At 33.3% G+C, this 12,347-nt stretch overlaps 1 pseudogene; it reads right to left on the reverse strand.

Annotated features, from left to right (window-relative positions):
• Positions 1-1,053: 1,053 nt before the first annotated feature.
• Positions 1,054-2,037, reverse strand: LOC143402138 (olfactory receptor 2B6-like; annotated as a pseudogene).
• Between the last annotated feature and the right edge of the window lie 10,310 nt (positions 2,038-12,347).

Raw genomic sequence — 12,347 nt, forward strand, 5'->3', positions numbered from 1 at the left:
ACTAAGAATAGAATTGGGAGGAAGAGCATGAGAAAAAGATTAACATTAAACAGGGACGAGAGGTGGGAGGGAAAAGGAAAGAGAAGGGAAATTGCATGGAAGTGGAAGGAGACCCTCATGGTTATACAAAATTACATACAAGAGGTTGTGAGGGGAAAGGGGAAAAAAACAAGGGGGAGAAATGAATTACAGTAGATGGGGTAGAGAGAGAAGATGGGAGAGGAGGGGATGGGGGATAGTAGAGGATAGGAAAGGCAGCAGAATACAACAGACACTTGTATAGCAATATGTAAAACAGTGGAAGTGTAACTGATGTGATGCTTCAATCTGTATATGGGGTAAAAATGGGAGTTCATAACCCACTTGAATCAAAGTGTGAAATATGATATGTCAAGAACTATGTAATGTTTTGAAGAACCAACAATAAAAATTAAAGGAAAATAAATAAATAAATAAATAAATAAAATTAAAAAAAAAAAAAGAGAATGGGAGATAAAAGTGAGAGAATGGTAATTCAAATCAATTTCTTGCCTGATTACTTTATCAAAATGAACCCAACTACTATGTATAACTGTAGTGTTAAAATTTTTTTAAAAATCATTTTTTTGAGAGCAGAATGCTTCATACAAAATGAAGTACAGGCAGGCTGCAAATAGAGACCTTAGATGGCTCATAGAGAATGATGAAATATTTCTCAAGTGACACTGATAGGAAGCCCATTGATGAATGGTTGTCAAGGAATTGTTATTGTGATTTGCTTGAACTAATCTAATTATAATTTATACTATTAACATATCTTATTATTTAACAAAGTTACTTTTTCATTATGTAACAACCCAAACAGAATTATGTGAGTAATTTTTCAAAAGGAGAGCACCCACACATTAGCCAGGTGTAATACTTGCCTACCTGATTAAGGAATATATGAATTAAGATATATTTTAATAGAAGAACATACAACACAAGCATAAAACACAAGCATACCACAGAAGGTTCATGACAGGAAGGAGTAATAAAAGAAACCTTTATAAACCTACTCAAATTGCTAAATAGTTACATTTTCTGCCTACAGTTTTTTTTTTTTTTTTGTTTGTTTGTTTGTTTGGAACTGAAAATCCTCCTCACCAGATTGCCTAATGTCCCCTTTACATCCTTATTCCTCAGGGTGTAGATGAAGGGGTTGGCTGTAGGAGTCACCACTCCATAGAAGAGGGCCATGAACTTGGGCTGGTCCTTTTTAACGGAAGAAGGGGGCTGAAGGAATATACAAATAGCTTGGCCATAAAATAATAAAACCACAATGAGATGAGAGGAACATGTCCCAAAGGCCTTTTTCCTTCCCACAGATGATTTAATGTTAAGTACAGCATGTCCAATGCTAGCATAGGAGGGAAGAATTAGGCATAAAGGAACAGCTACTATAAAAATGCATGCCACAAAGAGTGCAAGATCTTTAGCTTCCTTTTCACCACAGGCAGTCTTTATAAGAACTAGAATCTCACACACCAAGTGATCCAGTGTGTTGATGCCACACAGTGGCAACTGAAGTGTTACAGTGCCCTCTGAAATAGCATAAGTAATTCCACTCAGCCATACAATGGATATTAACTGGATACATACATGCTGATTCATTATGAGGGTGTAGTGCAGAGGTCTACATATGGCCACATAGTGATCAAAAGACATGAGAGCCAAGAGAAGACATTCTGCAGCTCCCATAATGTGGAAGAAATAAAGCTGAAGAACACACCCCACATAGCTGATGGTCTTCTTAGAGTTTCCCAGGTTAAAGAGCATCTGAGGCACAATGCTTTTGGTGTAGCATATGTCCAAAAAGGAGAGATTGGTGAGGAAGAAATACATGAGACTGTGGAGATTGGGATCTAACTTGGACACCAGAATGATGGCAATGTTTCCCATCAGGGTCATGGGGTATGCTATCAGAAGAATAATGAATAGAGAAAGCTGTAGCCAAGGTTGCTCATTAAAGCCTAGTAGAATGAATTCTTCAGGTTGACTTTAATTAATGAGTGCCATTATCTTCAATTTTTTTCACCTGTAATATTGAAATTCAAACACTTTCAACAAATAGATCATAAGAGTTAAAAGACAAAACATTCTTACAAGTTGGCCATATAATTATAGAAGTTAGGATGTAGTAAATCTTTGCAGGGGAATATGCAAAACCCTGACACCAGCTGACGAAATTTCAGTTCACAGCATTACAAATAAAGACAGTTGCTTTGAGTAAATAAGCTAAATAATGTGAAACCAATTTTTTTCTCTGTATAAGAAAGCTGTCAATAATTTTCTCCTTGAGTTATGGTGAGGATTCAATAAAAATTAGAGGTGACTGTGTTGAGGATATTCCAAAATAGTGGTTTTCAAACATTTTCTGACATAAAAATTAGCTGTGGAGGCAGTTAAAATGAAGCTTCTGGTTTCTACCTCCAGGTGTCCATAGAATAGATATAGCATGGAGACCTGGAATCACATGATTCACTTTAAGAAGAGTAGAAATATCAAGGTAGCAATAGTAACAGAAGAAGAAGAAGAAAATCTGGAGCTATGAAAATCATCAAGAAAGGCCTACCCATAGCCTATTAGTTAAGTGAAAATTCTTACTATCTCCACACGGAGTGAGGACACCTTATTTCAACAAATCTCTTTTAAATTATGTGGAACTGAGAAAGAAATTCAAAGACTTTCAACATTAATTTCCTGTACATACATCCACTGGGTCAATGTTCAATAATAACATTGGTTTCCCCGTGCATGAGAATTTTGTGCTTGTTTGTACCTTTTATTTTTGCACAACTATTTACTTCATATTCTAAGCATTTAAAGTTTAGTCTTTTGCTTTATTTAATTGAATTATCTACATCACAGTTTTTCATTTATCAAGTAATTTTATCATCTTAATGAAAGAATTTTTCCATTTACCAGTGACTCACAGATAACAGATAACTACAAATACTTTTTAAAATTTTTATACGAGAAAACTGTTGTCAGGAGAAAAGACAATATCCTGATTCATGCCAGAGACTTATTCAAATCCACAAGTTAATTTACATTTCTAGTAAACATTTCTTTACTTTTCAATTGTAAGGAATATTGAAATCTAAATTAACTAGCTAAAAATAAAGTAATATGGTGAGAAAGATAGAAATTATTCTGAAGCATATTTAAAGTTTATAAGTCTGTTCTTCAACTTTTTCATGTAGTTCTCATACATATTTCATTAATTTTAGGTCTTGGATTCCATTACTTTTGTAACTTCTACTTTCAATAATTTTCCATCACTATTTCACTACTGTTTTACTACATAGGGATTAATTTACACATAAATGTTTAAAGTCATTTTAATAAACTGCCACACTGCCATCCCTTTGATGTTCTCTTTTTATCACCATTTACCTTTTCATTTTAATGTATCTTATTCATACTTCATTTTTTGAAGGCTACTTTTTTTTGCTTTTACTTGTGCATTATATTTGTACATAGAAGTTGGGTTCATTTTGACATAAATACGTTCAGGAGATTTCCTCCATTTCAGTCCTGAGTGTCCCCCAGTGTCCTCTCCTCCTCTCTCCCTATGTTCCTCTTCTTCTATTTTATTGATCTCTTTTCTAATCATTTATATCTTTTTAATTGCTTCTTTATATATACACATGAAGCTAAAATTCACTGTGGTATATTTATACATACATGCATACAGCATAATTTTGTCAAATTCATTCTGTATTTCCTCCTCTTTCTCCTCTCTCCTACCTCTTTCTCAATCTCCTTCTACTCCATTGATTTTCATTCTGTCTTTACAATATCCAACCTCTGCTCATTTTATTTCACCTCAATTTGCTCTGACTTTTGCATATGAGAGAGAATACATGACCCTTGATTTTCTGCCTTATTTCCCTTAGTATGATATTCTCCAGTTTCAAGATATTTCTCAAAAGAAGAAACACAAATGACCAAAAGGTGAATGAAAAATGTTTAACATCCCTAGCAAATAGAAAAATGCAAATCAAAACTCACTGAGGTTTCATCTCATTCCAGTTAGAATTGCTATCAAGAATACAAATAATAATAAATGCTGTGGAGGATGTGGGGAAGAAAGTACACTCACACATTTTTGGTGGGACTGCAAATGAATGCAAGCACTCAGAAAGAATATGGAGATTCCTCATATTTCATTTTTATCACATATGACCTTGATTTTACACCTGAGGAATCAGTAAAGTGAAGAAAGGGGCTAGGGGAAAGAAGAGAAGAGATGAGAACAGGAAAATACTAGGGAATGATATTGGCCAATTATATTATTATATTGTATGCACATACAAATACACAAGGATAAATATTTTCATTGTGTATAATTATAATGTACCAATAAAATATAGGGAAAATGAGAATAAGCTCCCTGATGTGAAGTACTCTCCAGATTTATGTGTATAGTAGTATTATCTACACATACTCCAACCTTCCAAAATAATGTTTATGATTATTAAAAGCAATTACCTTTCTACTTACCTTATTCTTCAGTAAAAAGGAAATTGGAGGGAATTTACTTCAATATTTTAAACGTTTAGAGACATAGAGAAAAACTATAGATCACACAGACTTTTTTAAGAATTAGTTTTGGTATTCTCATCTTTAAGTTGATACAGGTTCTGAATAGAAAAATCTGTTTTAGGAAAGCAATAGTAGAAAATATCAAACATGCATTGTGAGAGTGCTGTTTGTATGATATTCCTGAGACCCCTTGGGAATTGTGAGCATGCAGGTCTTTCATTAACTCTTCTCCCAGGTGAATTATCAGAGCAAGTTCCTTGGAACAGATCTCTCTATGGAAATGCATCTAATTTACAATTTTTTGCCTCCTGAATTGAGGTTGGGAGTCAATCTCTCTCTGTTTAAATTTGTTTAAAATGAACTCATTCCATTTCCCAACACACTGAGAGAATACAATTAAAAATAAATAATAGTAAATAAGCAGAATACAATTAAAACAGAGTTAGTTGAATAAATGATACAGGGATTTTGTAGAAAATATCTCAGATTCTCTTATTTCACTATTTCTTAGAGCAGTTCACATAGACTTAATTATCTCTATTCATAAAAATAAAGGGGCACAAAATGAGTTTTAAAGAGAAGCAAAAATGTGATCTTTTTGGGCTGGGGTTATAGCTCAGTGGTACACATACTTGCCTAGCATGTGTGAGGCACTGGGTTCCATTCTCAGCACCACATATAAATAAATAAATAAAGGTCCATTGACAAACTAAAAACACAAATTAAAAATGTGATATTTTCAATGAGAAGCATTCAAGTGATATTTTTCAAAATGCTATAAAATATTAAATGGTTTTATAAGAACAGGATGAAAATATTTCTTTCTTCTGTCTGTATTTTCTGTAATTGTTTCCCCATAATACTTGTCACACATATAGAAAGTATTAAGATGTTTCCAAAATGCTGAATAAGAGTGACAAATGGACATGTTTCCTTTTGACAACTGTCTCTATGGTATAATCTTTCTCTTTTCTCTAAAGGTGGCCTCTAATATCATATGACTATGTATTTACATATAATTCATATGTAATGGATATTTTTATTTCCCATCCTCTTCCTGAATCTACTCTATATCCCAATATATTTGTCTTGTCAGAAGAAAAAATTACCAGAAATTTATTTTTATACCTAACTGACTTTTATTCATGATTCATGAAATTGGGCAGCTTCTATCCTCCAAAACATTAGAGAGTTCCCACAGTACAGTGAAAGAACCAAGAGCTTTTTAAGATATGTTCAAGGAAACTAAAGTAGAAAAAAAATGGTCAGTTGATGTCAAGCAGTTGAAGTTTCTTTTCTTTCTTAAATTTTTCTTTTTATAATATTTATATATTTTAAAGGAGTTAAAATAGAAATTCTCACTGACTTTGGTATGGAATCTCCCATTTTCAGGGAAAAAAAACTGTTCTTTTGGGGGATTGATCTGGTTCCTTAAACTTTCCATTTGACTACATAGCTTCTGACATGAATGATTTTATTTTGACTTGCTCTGGACTTTGGCTGCTAAGTGCAGGTGTTCAATGCTAAAGAATAGTCTCCCAAATTTCTCATTTAATATTTTTACTGTGTTATTTCCCTAGAGGCTATATCAAGGAGATTCCTTGATATGTGGTTTTTAGTCAGATCTAGTTGATGAAAGCCACCATCTGAGGATTAAAAAGTGAAAGAATAGTTTGGTTTATGTTTTCTAACTCCTTTTCAGCTGGAACACATGGCACTGACTGTTCCTCAACCAAAGGCCACAACTCTTAGAGCTGGCCACGTACATTCAGATCTCTCTCTCTCTCTCTCTCTCTCTCTCTCTCTCTCTCTCTCTCTCCCTCTCTCTCTCTCATTTTCAATACAACTTCCCTTTGCTACTTCAGGCCTTGATTTGGAACCAGGCTCAACACTATTTCTAGTTCCAGGATGGTGCACATATTTTGCATACGTAGAATACCCTTGTAGGTATTTATCAATCCCTCCCTGACCTTTGCAAATGCTATAGTTTTTGAAAGTAGCTTCAATATCCCAGTTAGAATGTGTAGTCTGAACTATGTTGGTACCAATGGAGACATTAAGTCTTCATTACAAACAGACTAAAATAATTTTGTGTTTTAGAACTTTTACTTATTTGGAAATTTCTCCTTGTATTTATTTATTTTTCAATTTACAGAGAAAATTTTATGTATTTGTCATGTACACTATGATGGTTTGAACTACATGCACATTTTACCTTGGCTAAATCTAGTTCAGTAATATATGATTTTATATATATATATATATATATATATATATATATATATATATATATATATATATAAAATTTGGAAAAGGAATTGGTCATCAAGTGATTCCAAAAATAATAAGCTTCTAAATACAAATCACCATGAACCAATTATTATTCAATAAACACAAACAACTTTTAGAAGAGTTGTGAAAATCAGTCTTACTATAGACATTTGACTGATTTCAAAAATGTTAACATTTTAGAATGAGTCTTTGCATTATCTTTCTATATTAACACAAAATTCACATGTGTTTCATTTTTTTTCTGAAACATTAATTAGTACAATGCACACCTACTCTTACATAATCCCAGGACCATTTTCTAAATAAAGAACCCAAACCAGTATCACAAATTAAGTGATCAAATCCCTTAATCTCCTTCAATTTGGAACCAACATCAGTATGTCTTTGTTTTATGATCTTAATAATTTGAAGATTACAGGCTCTTTATTTACATGATATCTTAACTTTAAATTTCTCAATTATTCATATTTTATAAGGTTGAAGTGACTCATTTTTGGTGAAAATACCACAAAGATGGTTTTATGTCCTCCTCTGCAACCTATCAGAGACATATGGCATTCATTTACTTCACTGATGATATTAACTCCAATTCTTTCATTAACATAGTGACTGTTAGGCTTCTTTACTATAAAGTTACCTTGTCCATCTTGTTATTTCATGAGTATTATGTGGCAAAATATGTTGAGATGATATGGGATTCTAATTTTGGACTAAATTCTGCCACTAGTCTTATTATCAAGCATCCTTTAAAATCCTTCCCATAAATAATTATTACAGTGGTGGATGGAAAATGGAAATTTATAAAATTATATTATTTCTTTTACATTTCTTATTTGGTATCATAAGCTGAATAATGCTTCAGACTTTCTTGAAATATTCACATCCTGATCCCTGGGACATATAATTATACATAGCCTCAGCTGACCAAAAGGTTTTACAAATGTAATAAATTGAGAATCTTGAAACTGGGTGCAGTGGCACACACCTGTAATCCCAGGGGCTTCTCAACCTGAGGTATAAGGATCAAGAATTCAAAGCTAGCCTCAGGAACAGAAAGGCACTAAGCAATAGTGTACTAAGAAATTCACTTTTATGGCTATGTATTATGTGAACCTGCAGAGATCTAGATCCCCAACCATAAGATTAAAATTTTCAGGAGGTCTCTGATACCCAAACATCCAGCAGAGATTGTTATCTTCCCAGAAACATGGGGTGCGGATTTAATCTCAAATGTCTTCTGACTAAATTCCAAAAGACAGCCCAAACTAAACCCCAACTACTGGAATTCCCCACATAGAACTTTGCTTCAGCCCTACTCTTGTATATCATTTGTTAGTACTCACTGGTCTATTCTTCCCTAGAATGTGAGATGAAAGCTGAAAGTTGCTACAACAAGTTTTGATTCTGAGCCACAATAGTTGACACTTGGTGATTAAAAGCAAAGACAGACTTAACAATCTCCCACTCTTGATCTAAGAAATACAGATCCCTGCCAATATGTACAGAGTGCTGCAATAACATAAGTAATGTACAGCAGCAGTTTCCAGCCATTTTGAATAATATTTTTCATTAAGAACATTTCCCCATTTGCCTCCTTATGTATTTATTAAATATTTTACTTTTCCACTTTCTTTGTATGTGTGTTCTCACTGCTCTGATGGGTTTCACAAATATGAACTTTAATGCATATGAAACAATGAAAAAAAGACCTTCAACAGAATATTCAGAAACTCTGGGAAAACATCATAAAACAAAGTTTGTGACTCATTGAGATAGAAAACACCATGAATGATCCACCCACACTGGCCTCTGCAGGGCCCAGGCACACAGAAGTCCTGGTTTACCCCTTTCCCAAGATACTCACCAGAACTTAGACTCTGGTGTAGGACTGCCCCTTCTGACCAGTGGACTACTGCAGGAGCCTAAATCCAACCCAGACCACCCACACCAGCCCATGAAGGATCCAGGCTCTCAGTATGCCCAGGGCACCCCTCCCTCAGAAAGTCAGACACAACCAGAGCCTAGCCTTTGGCACAGGACCACCAATTCTGACCAGTAGACTACCACAGGAGGTCAATCCCAGTGGCCCAGATCCATCAACTCCAACATATGTAGGAGCCAAATCCAGGATGCAGTAACATTTATTAAGGGACACCAGCAGGGTCTGGAAGCCTAACATCAAGGTGAGGTACAGACAATCTGCACAGGTACTATAAGAATATATGGAAAAAAACCTGTAATATCTGTGATCCACACTGCAAGAAAGGAAGACACATAGACAACTTGAAAAAACAAGGGAGGAAAGTGCCCCTCACAAACCAGGATGTTATAATAACAGAAACCATGGAGAGCAAAGTTGATGAAATGTCAGAGAAGGAGTTCAGAATATTTATAATTAAAATAATCTGTAAATTCAATAATGACCTAATTGAGCAAATATATGCAAAACTTAATCACTCCAGCAATGAGATAATAAATACAGATAGCAAAAGATTGCTTCAAGAGAAATATAGAGACTCTGAAAAAAAAGTCAAAAATCCTTTCAATGAAGAAATAAAAAATCAATAAAAAGCATAACCAACAGACTAGATCACTTGGAAGAAAGAATGTTAGATAATAAAGACAAAGCATTTTGTCTTTATTATGTGGAAAATTGTGAAGAAAATTAGAAACCGTGAACAGAATATACAAAAATTATGGAACAGCATCAAAAGATCAAATATAAGATTAATTGGAATAGAGGAAGTCACAGAGTTTCAAACCAAAGAAATGCACAATCTCTTCAATGAGATAATATCAGAAAATTTCCCCAGCATGAAGCACAAAATGGAGAACCAAATACAAGAGGCTTACAGGACACTAAGTGTATAAAATTACAAGAGATATACACCCAGGCACATTAGAATGAAAATGCCTAGCATACAGAATAAGGACAGAATCATAAAATCTACAAGAGACAGGAATCAGATCACATATAGGGGTAAATCAATTTGTATCTCAGTAGATTTTTCAACCCAGAACTACAAAGCCAGCAGATAATGGAACAACAGACACCAAGCTCTGAAAGAAAATGGATGCCAACCAAGAATCTTATATCCAGCAAAACTAAATTTTGCATTTGATTATGAAATAAAAACCCTCCATGAGAAACAAAAGTTAAAGGAATTTACAACTAGAAAGCCTGCCCTACAGAACATCCTCAGCAAAATATGCAAAAAAGAAGAAACAAAAGCAATGACAAAAATCAGCAGATGGAGGGATTATACTAATGAAAAAATTGAATCAGAGGAGAAACCAAGTCACAGGAAATACCAAAAATAAACAAAAAATGTCTGGGAATACAAATCATGTTTCAATAATAATCCTGAATGTTAATGGCTTAAACTCACTGTCAAAAGACACAGACTAGCACATTGGATCAAAAGAAAAAAATACCCAATAATATGCTGCCTTCAAAAGACTCATCTCATAGAAAAAGACATTCACAGACTGCAGGTGAATGGTTGAGGGAAATCATACCATTCACATGGACTGTGAAAACAAGCAGAGGTTTCCATCCTCATATCAAATAAAGTAGACTTCAAACTAAAGTCAATCAAAAAAATAAAAAATAAAGAAGGACACTACATATCGCTCAAGGGAACCATACACCAACAAGATTTAACAATTATAAATATATATGCCCCCCAAAACAGAGCATCTATGTTCATCAAACAAACTCTTCTCAAGTTTAAAAGTAAAGTAGACCACAACACAATATTTTTGGGTGACTTTAACACACCTCTTTCACCACTAGATAGATCTTCCAAACAAAAGTTGAACAAAGAAACTATAGAACTAAATAATAAAATCAATAACTTAGACTTAACTGACATATATAGAATATTCCAACCTTCAATGCAAGAATATACTTTTTTCTCAACAGCATATGGATCCTTCTCTAAAATAGAACATATACTATGACACAAAGCAAATATAAAAAAGTAAAGATACTACCCTGCATTCTATCAGATTATAATAGAATAAAATGAGTAATTAATAAGAAATTAAAAAATTAAATCCACTCCAACACCTGGAGACTAAATAATATGCTACTGAATGAACAATGGATTACAGAAGACATCAACAAGAAGATTAAAAAGGTCTTAGAGAACACAGATAAAACATATCAAAATCTCTGGGACACTATGTTAGCAGTTCTAAGAGGAAAGTTCATTGCAAGGAGTTCATTCCTTAAAAGAAGAAAAAGTCAACAAATAAGTGATTAACACTACATCTCAGAGCCATAGAAAAAGAAGAACAAGTCAACACTAAGAGCAGCAGAAGAGAGAAAATAATTAAAATCAGAGATGAAATCAATGAAATTGAAACAAAAGAAACAATTAAAAAATTGACAAAACTAAAAGTTGGGTTATTTGAAAAAATAAATAAATTGACAGACCCTTAGCCATGCTAATGAAGAGAAGGAGAGAGAAAATACAAATCACTAACATATGTGATGAAAAAGGAAATATCACAACAGACACTACAGAAATACAGAAGATAATTAGAAATTATTTTTAAAACCTGTATACCAATAAAATAGAAAATATTGTGTTATAAAGGTGTATTAAGAATTGTAATGCAAACAAACAGAGCTCATGTATAATGGCATAATTTGGCATGAACACACTCTATATACAGAGTTACAAAAAATTGTGCTGTGAATGGATAATTATGAATGTAATGCATTTCACTATTGTCACATATGTAATAAATAAACTTTGTATAACATAAAAAATATTGAAGGCATGGATAAATTTCTATAGTCTTATAATATGCCCAAATTAAATCAGGATGATATACACAATTTAAATAGATCAATTTCAAGTGACAAGATAGCAGATGCCATCAAAAGTCTACCAACAAAGAAAAGCCCAGGAACAAACAGATACACAGCTGAGTTCTGCAAGACCTTTAAAGAATAGTTAATACCAATACTCTCCAACTTATATCAGAAAATGAAAAAAGAGGCAGCATTTCCAAACTCATTCTTTGAAGCCAATATCACTCTGGATTCCAAAACCAGGCAAAGACACATCAAAGAAAGAAAATTTCAGAACAATATCTCTGATGAACATAGATGCAAAAATTCTCAATAAAATTATGGCAAATAGAATACAAAAACATATCAAAAGATCATGCACCATGATCAAGTGGGATTCATTCCAGGGATGCAAGATTAGTTGAACATATGGAAATCAATAAATGTAATTCATCACATCAATAGATTTAAAGATAAGAATCATATGATCATCGCAATAGATACAGAAAAAGCATTTGACAAAATATAGCACCTCTTTATGTTCAAAACACTAGAAAAAATAGGGATAACAGGAACATATCTCAACATCATAAAAGCTATCTATGCTAAGCCCCAGGCCAACATCTTTCTAAATGAAGACAAATTGAAGGCATTCCCTCTAAAACTGGTACAAGACTGGGAT

This window comes from Callospermophilus lateralis, chromosome 6 (genome assembly GCF_048772815.1).
Source record: "Callospermophilus lateralis isolate mCalLat2 chromosome 6, mCalLat2.hap1, whole genome shotgun sequence".
Taxonomy (NCBI): domain Eukaryota; kingdom Metazoa; phylum Chordata; class Mammalia; order Rodentia; family Sciuridae; genus Callospermophilus; species Callospermophilus lateralis.